The sequence below is a fragment of the Myotis lucifugus genome, unplaced genomic scaffold (assembly GCF_000147115.1).
Source record: "Myotis lucifugus unplaced genomic scaffold, Myoluc2.0 scaffold_146, whole genome shotgun sequence".
Classification (NCBI taxonomy): Eukaryota; Metazoa; Chordata; class Mammalia; order Chiroptera; family Vespertilionidae; genus Myotis; species Myotis lucifugus.
The window spans coordinates 556331-565119 of record NW_005871194.1 but is presented as its reverse complement, the minus strand read 5'-3'; the positions used below and the strand labels follow the sequence as shown (position 1 = coordinate 565119).

General features: G+C 47.0%; 1 long non-coding RNA gene across 1 annotated transcript in view; it reads right to left on the bottom strand.

Annotated features, from left to right (window-relative positions):
• The window catches only part of LOC111827284, a 77010-nt gene extending 70726 nt beyond the window's left edge, over window positions 1-6284 (bottom strand). Inside the window, exon 1 of the long non-coding RNA XR_002830783.1 lies at window positions 6126-6284. This is a non-coding gene — a long non-coding RNA (uncharacterized LOC111827284). The remainder of the gene's footprint in view (window positions 1-6125) is intronic.
• Between the last annotated feature and the right edge of the window lie 2505 nt (window positions 6285-8789).

Below are 8789 nucleotides of genomic sequence, written 5' to 3'. Positions count from 1 at the left end.
ATTTTTAGCAAAAGCCTCCTAGGCTTGTAAGGTCTTCCGACGGGAGGATATATCAGGGAGAGAGTAGGGGAGGATGTCTTTTTTATTTGGACTCTGAGGTATATCACACTCGGCGGTAGGAAGACGGGAGCAACCGCAATGATCAGTTCACATTGTGTTCACTTTTATGATTCAACCTCTCTCAATTCTCCTAATGAATTTTTTTAAAAAAATAAAAAATATTTTATGGATTTCAGAGAGGGAGGGAGGGAGGGAGGAAGAGAGAGAGAAACATTAATGATGAGAGAGAATCATTGATCATCTGCTTCCTGCACGTCCCACACTAGGGATCGAGCCCGCAACCCGGGCATGTGCCCTGACCGGAAATTGAACCATGACCTCCTGGTTCATAGGTCAACATCCAACCACTGAGCCATGCTGGCTGGGCTACATTACGCCTTCTTTAATAGAAAGCTGCAGCAGATAGATTTACAAGGCATCTAAGAAGCAAGACCTCCTCAACCAAAGCCGCTATCATTGGTTAAATTTTTTCTTGCAGAGGTCTCCGTTGGTCTTGGATGAGGAAGACACATTTCTCCTATTCACCTGGCTTAGATTGTGTTCTTTTGAAAACATTTTAGGACATTTACTGTCCTAAAATGTATTTGATTCCAGAGACTTTATTATATAATAAGAGTATATGATGAGTGGATGAAACTTACCCATCAGGGATGAGTAATGACAGGTACAATTAGATGATGCTGGTGACCTAATCTTTCTTCAGTTTATCTCACTGCAAACTGATAATTGAGAGGTGATTTTACAGAGTCTTTTTTCTATGAACAAAGCTTGCCTTGAGCTCCTCCTCAGGATAACATGAAATCTAAGTCAAGTTAATAACGAAAGGAGCCCCGGAAGCTTCCCCGATTGTGTGCTAAGCATTACATTGCTGCGAAATGACAGCAAGCAACAGGTGAGGGTTTGAACAGGGGAGGTCAGCTACCCACATAACCTAATGGAAAAACCGGCCTTCTCCGTGGTGGAAGAATGCTCTTCTCAAATGAGCTCACAGACTGGGGAGGGAGGTGCAATTTAAAAAACGGGGGGCGGGGGAGGGCGGCCAGTGTTGCTCAGTGGTTGAGTGTCAACCTATAAACCAGGAGGTCACGGTTTGATTCCCAGTTAGGGTACGTGCCTGGGTTGCAGTGTTGATCCCCAGTGCGGGGTGTGCAGGAGGCAGCCGATCAATGATTCTCATCATTGATGTCTCTCTCTCTCTCCTTCTCCCTTTCTCTTGAAAATAAATAAAAATAATTTTTTTAAAAAACGAAGCTGACTTAGCTCTCCAGATCATTCATCATTCAAATAAACCCTGTGCTCAGTGGGTGACAGGTCATTCTCACATCTATCAACAGATGACACACAACTGGCACAAATAAAATCGGTTGGCCTGTTTCAATCAACCACAAAAGAATACAGCCCATGGGGAAAGCCCATGTTTGATGCTTCCCTTCCAAGGACTCCACCAACAACAGTGATGCTTGCAAGACAAATCCCGCCCCATGTGTTTACACGAGGTATGCAGTATTTCAATGCACCTTTCCATCTCTAACTGTTTCCCTTCATAGTCTGTGAGGTCTATTGTGGGGCCATTATTGCCTGTAGATTTCAAGTGATACAATGAAGACCAAGGGTAAGTGACTTTTCTGTGGTCACAGACCCACTGAGAGAGTATGGCCAGGACCAAAATCCGTGTCACTGAAACTTGGGTTCGTCCTCTCTTCCCCAGAATGTAAGGTTCTGTTGGGTTCACGCCATCGTGGCCTTCCTTTTCCACGGAGGATGAGTGCCCGTCCCCAGCTCTGCTAAGGGAAATAACAACCTGTAACTGCCTTGACCTCTTGACCCTACAGTGCCCTTCTAGGTGTTGACAGGCATTTGTCAGATGGAAAAAAGGGTGCCCATCTCCCCCTCTTCCCTTTTCCTGTCCTGTGGGTGTTACTCTGGGGGCAGGTATTTCAGCCCCTGCTCTACCCAGAACAGGATCAGACAGGTTCTTTGGGTATCAGATTTCAGACGTTCAACTTTTCACTTTCTACTCAGCACGTAGGCTTGAGAACTGACACCGAGACAGGAGGGGAAAGTGTAGAGGCAAAGTGGAAGATTAAAAGTTGATGGACAACCCAGAGAACTGGCGAGAGAGTTGGAAATTATGAAGATAGAGACCGAGAGGGATCTGACGCAGCTAAGCAAATTCTACGATGTCGATGTTGTAACCATGGCAATGTTTGACCTGGAGACATCTGAACCTTAAAAAGGAGGGAGGGGATGGGGGATTCTGATAGAAACCACACATGAGAAGAGTAAGAGAAAAGTAAGTCTTATCAAAGGTGAAGAATCAATACTAGCTGCTGAACTGTATGCATCCCAGTTCTTGATGAAAAACAGGTAACATTTGCTGAGCTAATGAACTGTAATTAATTCTCCGATGAATTTAAAAAAAATAAAAGATAGAAATAAATTTTTCTTGAGTGGTAGCAGGAGAGAGTAGAGGAAAGGTTCCAGCAGAGATGTCTCCTCAGTAGTGAGGCTGGTTAAAAACGAGACCAAGTGCCCGGCCGGTGTTGCTCAGTGGATTGAGCGTCATCCTGTGCACCTGGAGGTCTCTGGTTCGATTCCCAGTCAGGGCTCATGCTCCAGTTGTGGGCTCTATCCCCAGTAGTGGGTGTACAGGAGGCAGCCGATCAATGATTCTCTCTCATCCATGTTTCTATCTCTCCCTCTCCTTTCCTCTCTCTCTAAAATCAGTAAAAACATATGTAAAAAGCAGACTGTGGTGAACATGAATACTGGATCCTACCTTCCAGCACCCAGTTGTTGTTTTTTAAAGAAAAAAACCACAAACAAAATAACGAGACCTAGTAACTCAGCGGTGCATTGAAAGAGGGAATTTATCCCTTTATTATTTGGATAAAAGGCCGAGATGACCTCCAATGGCCTTGGAGAATTCTAGATTCCTCGACTGCCATGTGTAGGAGAGTGCCTCCAAGCAGGCACCAAATCCCCCAGGAAGATGATGCTAAAAGCTGAAAGGACCTGCTGACAGTCAAGCTCAACCTCCTCAGTAAGACCAGGAGGAAGGGCACTGAGCCTTGGGTTCTTCCTCTCTGTGTCTGTCTGTCACTCACTGCGTGACCTTGGGCCCATCACTCCAACTCTCTGAGTCCCGGGTCTCCATTGTGTGTGAAGGAGGTGACAATCCTCAAAGCACAAGGCTTTTGTAAGCGTCACACTTCCGAATACGAGCAAAAGTGCTCAGTGCTCGAGGCACTGTGTACCTGTCAATAGTGTTTAGTTGACAGCCCAAGTGCCCCTCCGCAGATGAGTGAATAAAAGAGCCGTGGTACCTTTACACAGTGGAATACTGCGCAGCTGTAAAAAAGAAAGGACTGTTGCCCTGACTGGTTTGGCTCAGTGAATAGAGCGTCAGCCTGAGGACTTGGGGGTCCCAGGTTCGATTCCGGTGGAGGGCATACCTTGGTTGCGGGCACACCCCCAGTGGGGGGGGGGTACAGGAGGCAGCTGATCAATGTTTCTCTCTCATCGGTGTTTCCAGCTCTCTATCCCTCTCCCTTCCTCTCTGTAAAGAATCAATAAAATATATTAAAAAAAAAAAAAAAAAAAGGAAAGGACTCTTACCATTTGCAACAGCCTGGAGGGACCTGGAGGGTATGATGCTAAGCAAAATAAGCCAGTCAGAGAAAGACAAGTGTCACGTGATCTCACTCATATGTGGAATCTAATGAACAAAATAAACTGACAGAGAAAATAGATCCAGAGACATAGAAGCAGGGAACAGACTGCGGAACCTCAGAGGGAAGACGAGGGTGGGTGGGTGGGTGCGTGGGAAGAAATCAACCCAAGAACTTGTATGCATATATATGGGTAACCCATGGACACAGACAATGGATGGTGAAGGCCTGGGGTGGGGGTGGGGGCGGGTTGTAGGTCATTGGGGGAAAAGGGGGTCGGTCGTATGTAATACTTTCAACAACAAAGATTACAAAATAATAAAATAAATAGTATTTAGTTGAGAATGCTGAAGCCCAGGAGGCGAAATGACACTGGGATGTCTAGTTAGTAAAACAGTCAAGACCAGAACTTGGGCCTCTTAGCTAATGCTTCTTGCTGGTTAACACCACCGTGACTCAGGGGGTGTTTATAAATGTTACAATGCAGCGATTTAGGGAGGGGCTCCCTTTTGCCATAGATTGAGCTGTGAACAACCCCCAAGGCCATTGGCAAGGATTTGTTTCCTTCCCATTTATCCCAAAATGCAGAAAAGGAGTGCGTGCCCCAAAGATCCATACGGCAGCCTCCCAGCAGCCGAGGGAGCTCTCCGTGCACCCACACAGGGAGAGGCAGCAATCGGCTGCCGCACAGAGAGGGGGCGCGCCAGCATGCTCCCAGAAAGCCCATCCAGGAGGCACAGAAACCTTCTGGGTGCAGACAACCACCTTGGGGCTGGGAAAGAAAAAGGGAGGCCCAGCACCCACACTCTCCTCCCGGGCTCCTCACGAGACTGCCCGTGTCGCCCAGAATGCCAGCGAAGCCATAAATCCACCCACCGGCTGAGCCCCAGCAACCTGTCCGGCCCTGCTGGAAGTAGCACATCCGGCCCCTGACGGCACTCATGATGGCTTGGCTGAGAAGCGGTATTTTAAATGAAGAGAGAGAGAGAGAAAAAAAAACACGCCCTATTATTTTACTCTGGTAATTGACATCAAGTTTCTCATGAGTAATTTTAGAGCACTCGGGGTGTGCCGGGGTTTGATTTAACTTCCCTTTCCAGGAGCCTTCCACTTGCAGGACAAACACTATTTCGAATGGAATGAAATGTACCTCAGACATCTAATGGGTATTGTCGAAGCTTTAGTGGAAATAGCCTGATCCTCTGCCCCCTTAAGGGCTTATTGCTAGTTTCTTCTCTCAAATGCCGCTTTTGGTGAAACTACCTGAAAGGTGGGGTCCCGGAAGAGTTTATAGAACAACTATAATAGTTGTTGTATCAGATATACAAAAAAATTTCTTGTAATTGGATATCATAGTAACCAGTGAGTGATTTCCAAGGTGGAATCTGCGGAAAATTAGTTCCTCGAATTTTTCTTTAAAAAGGAGTGAGGAGTGATTTCTGGACACACTGCCTTGTCAATACCGGTTTTAGCAACTCGCAGTGTACGTTAGCACAGCAAAGGCTCTGAGAAGTCCCGCAGGAAGAGAGCTTTGTTCATTATTGTTTTGATCACAGCATTTTCCCAAGTAGAATGTAGGATTTCCCGATGGGAAATTAATACACACACAAATATATTCTACCACTTTTTTAAAAAAACTTAACAGTGATATTTGATCCCACAGAATTTTGAAGAACAGATTTTGAGAAACCCTGAGGGAAAAGAGAAGAGAGGAGGTAGTCAGGATTTAGGAGTAAATCCCATATTTCTTTCCCATATTCTACTGTACTCTGTCCTTTGCACCCCAACCTCCCCCCCCAATTACTCATTCAACAAACATGTATTGAGTACTCAGTATGGATAATGGGTGTGGGAGCTGCAGAGAGAAATCAGACGTGAAAAAATAAATAACAGAGCAGCACGGTGAAAGGGAATGTGACGGACAGACTCAGGAGATCTAGTCCCACCTCCTTTATACAGAGAAGAGAAATGAAATCATTAGTCTCTGGACATGGAGCACCTTTGGACGCCTACTTTGGATCCCCTTCCACGGGAATATAAACACGGGCTGGAATAAGTGTGTAGCTTAGAGGAGGAAAAACGGTTCTACGTACACCTGCCAGGAGTTAAAGGCATCCGACAACACGTCAGAGTGAAGGTTGCAAACCCAGGAGTCTCAGAGAAGGGGCAGAAAGGATGGCGTGTTTCTAGGACAGACAGCAAAGAGGAACTCTTATGGGCCAGGCGTCCTGCATTGAGGGGGAGGTTGGACATTCAACCCTGGTCCCTGCCTCAAGAGGAAACAGGCCTCCAGTGGCCTCGTTCAAGGCCACTTGGTACCGTTTGACCTCTGTGGCCACGGGAACGCCCTGGAGTTGATGCGGACACTGCCCTGTTCTCTCCCATTGGACTCACCGTGCAGATTAACCACAGGAGCACGTCGAGGCTGATGTGTTTGTTTTCTCTCCGTTGCCTTTAGAGGTGAATTGCTTGTGTCTTAGGTGCAGAGTACTGTTCAGTAATGTGATTTCTCTTCTCTCCAGCCCTGCAAAAGCTCATTCATTCTCAGAGCTCTAATTGCGACCTGTGGACAGATGGTTGCCATGTTTACAAGTCGAGTTCTAAATTTCTATCCAAGTTTCATCCCGCATAACCCAGATTCCTGCTGGGTATTCTCATTCGTCTCTAAAATTTCCTCTGAATCATAATATACCCAGAGTCTCTTCTCTCACACCCTCTCCCCCTCCCGAAATCTCTATTTCAATCAATAAAATCATTGTCTACCCTTCCCCTCCCCCTCCCCCTCATTTTCATTCTCTCGGGCCCTTGGTTTTGGAAGCATGGAATTTCCCCCTCCCGTTGCCACTTCCCAGGCGCAGTACGGAACTAAGATGTGTCCTTCCCTCTTTGAAACGTCTCTTTGGTCTATCCTTCCCTCTCCCTTTCTGTTGGCTACCAACATAGAGGAGGCCTTATCCCTTGTGGTCGAATCACCCAGCCACTGTCCACTCCCTCCTCTGATCTACCCAGGGATTTCTCACACGAGGCCACCAGTGTTTGTTCTAAACAGAACAAAACTGAACTAAAACAAGCAGGTGCTCAGAATGCTGACTTAATAAGTTCCCAGGTCATCCTGACCGAAACTATTACCCTATTTGCTCTTAGTGGCCATTCCAGCAAGGTGGTCTGTGATCCCAGCCCCTGAACACATCCTCACCCTCCTCATCAGCCACCAGAAGCCCCATCCGTTGCCTGCTCACATGTGCTCACCAACGGATGCCAAGGCTACTACCAATAAGCAGCTACCACTACCCCCTGTCCACGGGGGAGAAATCTCCTGCCATCGGCATCTAAAATCCTTGCTGAAGAGCGGCCTTCCATCTTTCCCATTAGCAAAAAGGACAAATAACACTTGATCCTTTAAAACCTAAATTTGCATATGCGCTGCTGCCTTTACCTATTTGAGCATCAGTGGAAATGAAATAACTGGAAGAGGGAAGTGAGAAGTGAAAGAAATGCATGTGTCTTTGAGGCAGAATTGGAGGTGGCGAGCGCAGAACACAATGCAAAGGGCTGGAACCAAAGGGCATTGCCCGTAAGCGCACGGGGACTGTTGTGAAGGTCAAACTCAAAGTCAACCAAGGGGTTGGGCCTCATTTGCCATTTTGAAAAGCATTAGAGACCTTCCCACTAAGCCAGGCTGCCTCATCAAGGACTACTTCAAATTCCACCACCCACGGAGCTCCTGGACCCCTCCCCAGGCTCCAATCCTGGCTGTGCACCTTCAGGTCAGCCCTACGCAGCCCTGCCAATCACAGCAGAGCCCTCCCTCTGCACCTGCCTTCACCCCAGGAAAGGCGAAACCGGCTGAGGGGGCGGTGGGATTACTGCCAATGAAATAAAGATAATCCTGGGCAAGGACCCTTTATCCGGGAAAAGTCTCCAGCTAGTCCTCATCACTGCCCTTCACAATCTCCTCTTAATAACCCGCAGGCCGGAATGTAGCAGAGATTAAACCTGGGGAGGAATGTGGCGCTTTGTGGCCGGGATGTGGAGTGCCCTGAGCCAGGGAAGGAGGGATGGGGGGGAGGGCGGTGGACAGGGGGAGGGAAAGAGAGAGGAAGGCAACACACTCTGCAATCTCTCTGCTCAAAGCCTTTGTTCAGCCGCCACGCTATTTTGGTGAGTGAGACAAAGGCGTAATAACGCGCTTTATCTGTTCGGTTTATGATGTGTGTGTGTCATAGGTGCACATGACTATTACTGGCTGTAAAGTATACAGAGTAGGTGCCAGGAGGAGAGGGGAGAGGACGCAGGTGCTTCGGGCCAGGTGAGAGGCAGCTTTCTCGTGGGCAAGCTGGGCTCTGGCACGGTCCTTGGGACCATCATCTCGGGCCAAGCGGTGATTTTGAGAAGAGGCCATTTCATAAAGTATAAATAATTTTAAAATAAATAAAAAGTGCCCTACCCGGTTTGGCTCAGTGGATAGAGCATCGGCCCTCAGACTGCAGGGTCGTGGGTTTGATTCTGGTCAAGAACACGTACCTTGATTGCAGGTTCCCTGGCTCTGGCTGGGATGCGTGCAGGAGGCAACCAATCGATGTGTCTCTCTCACATCGATGTTTTTCTCTGTTTCTCCCTCTCCCTTCCACTCTCTCTAAAAATCAATGGAAAAATATCCTTGGGTGAGGATGAACAACAAAAAAAATAAATTAATAAAATAAAATAAAAAGTGACTATGTGAATTCTTGCCTTCAAGAGTCTGGATGAAGAACAAGCAATAAGAGTTGACCTTGACATCTAGCGTCGAGTTGATTTTTCTAGATGTGTGGTGGGAGGAGGAAGAAGGAGAAATGGGCTGAGAAAGTCCTGCTAGAGTAAACTTGCTTATTTCTATGTTTTCTGAAATATGCTCTTTATTAATGAAATATTCATGCAGAGGCTTCCATAGTGGAATTTTTTTTTTTTTAAATATTTTATTGATTTTTTACAGAGAGGAAGAGAGAGAGACAGAGAGTTAGAAACATCGATGAGAGAGAAACATCGATCAGCTGCCTCCTGCACACTCCCCACTGGGGA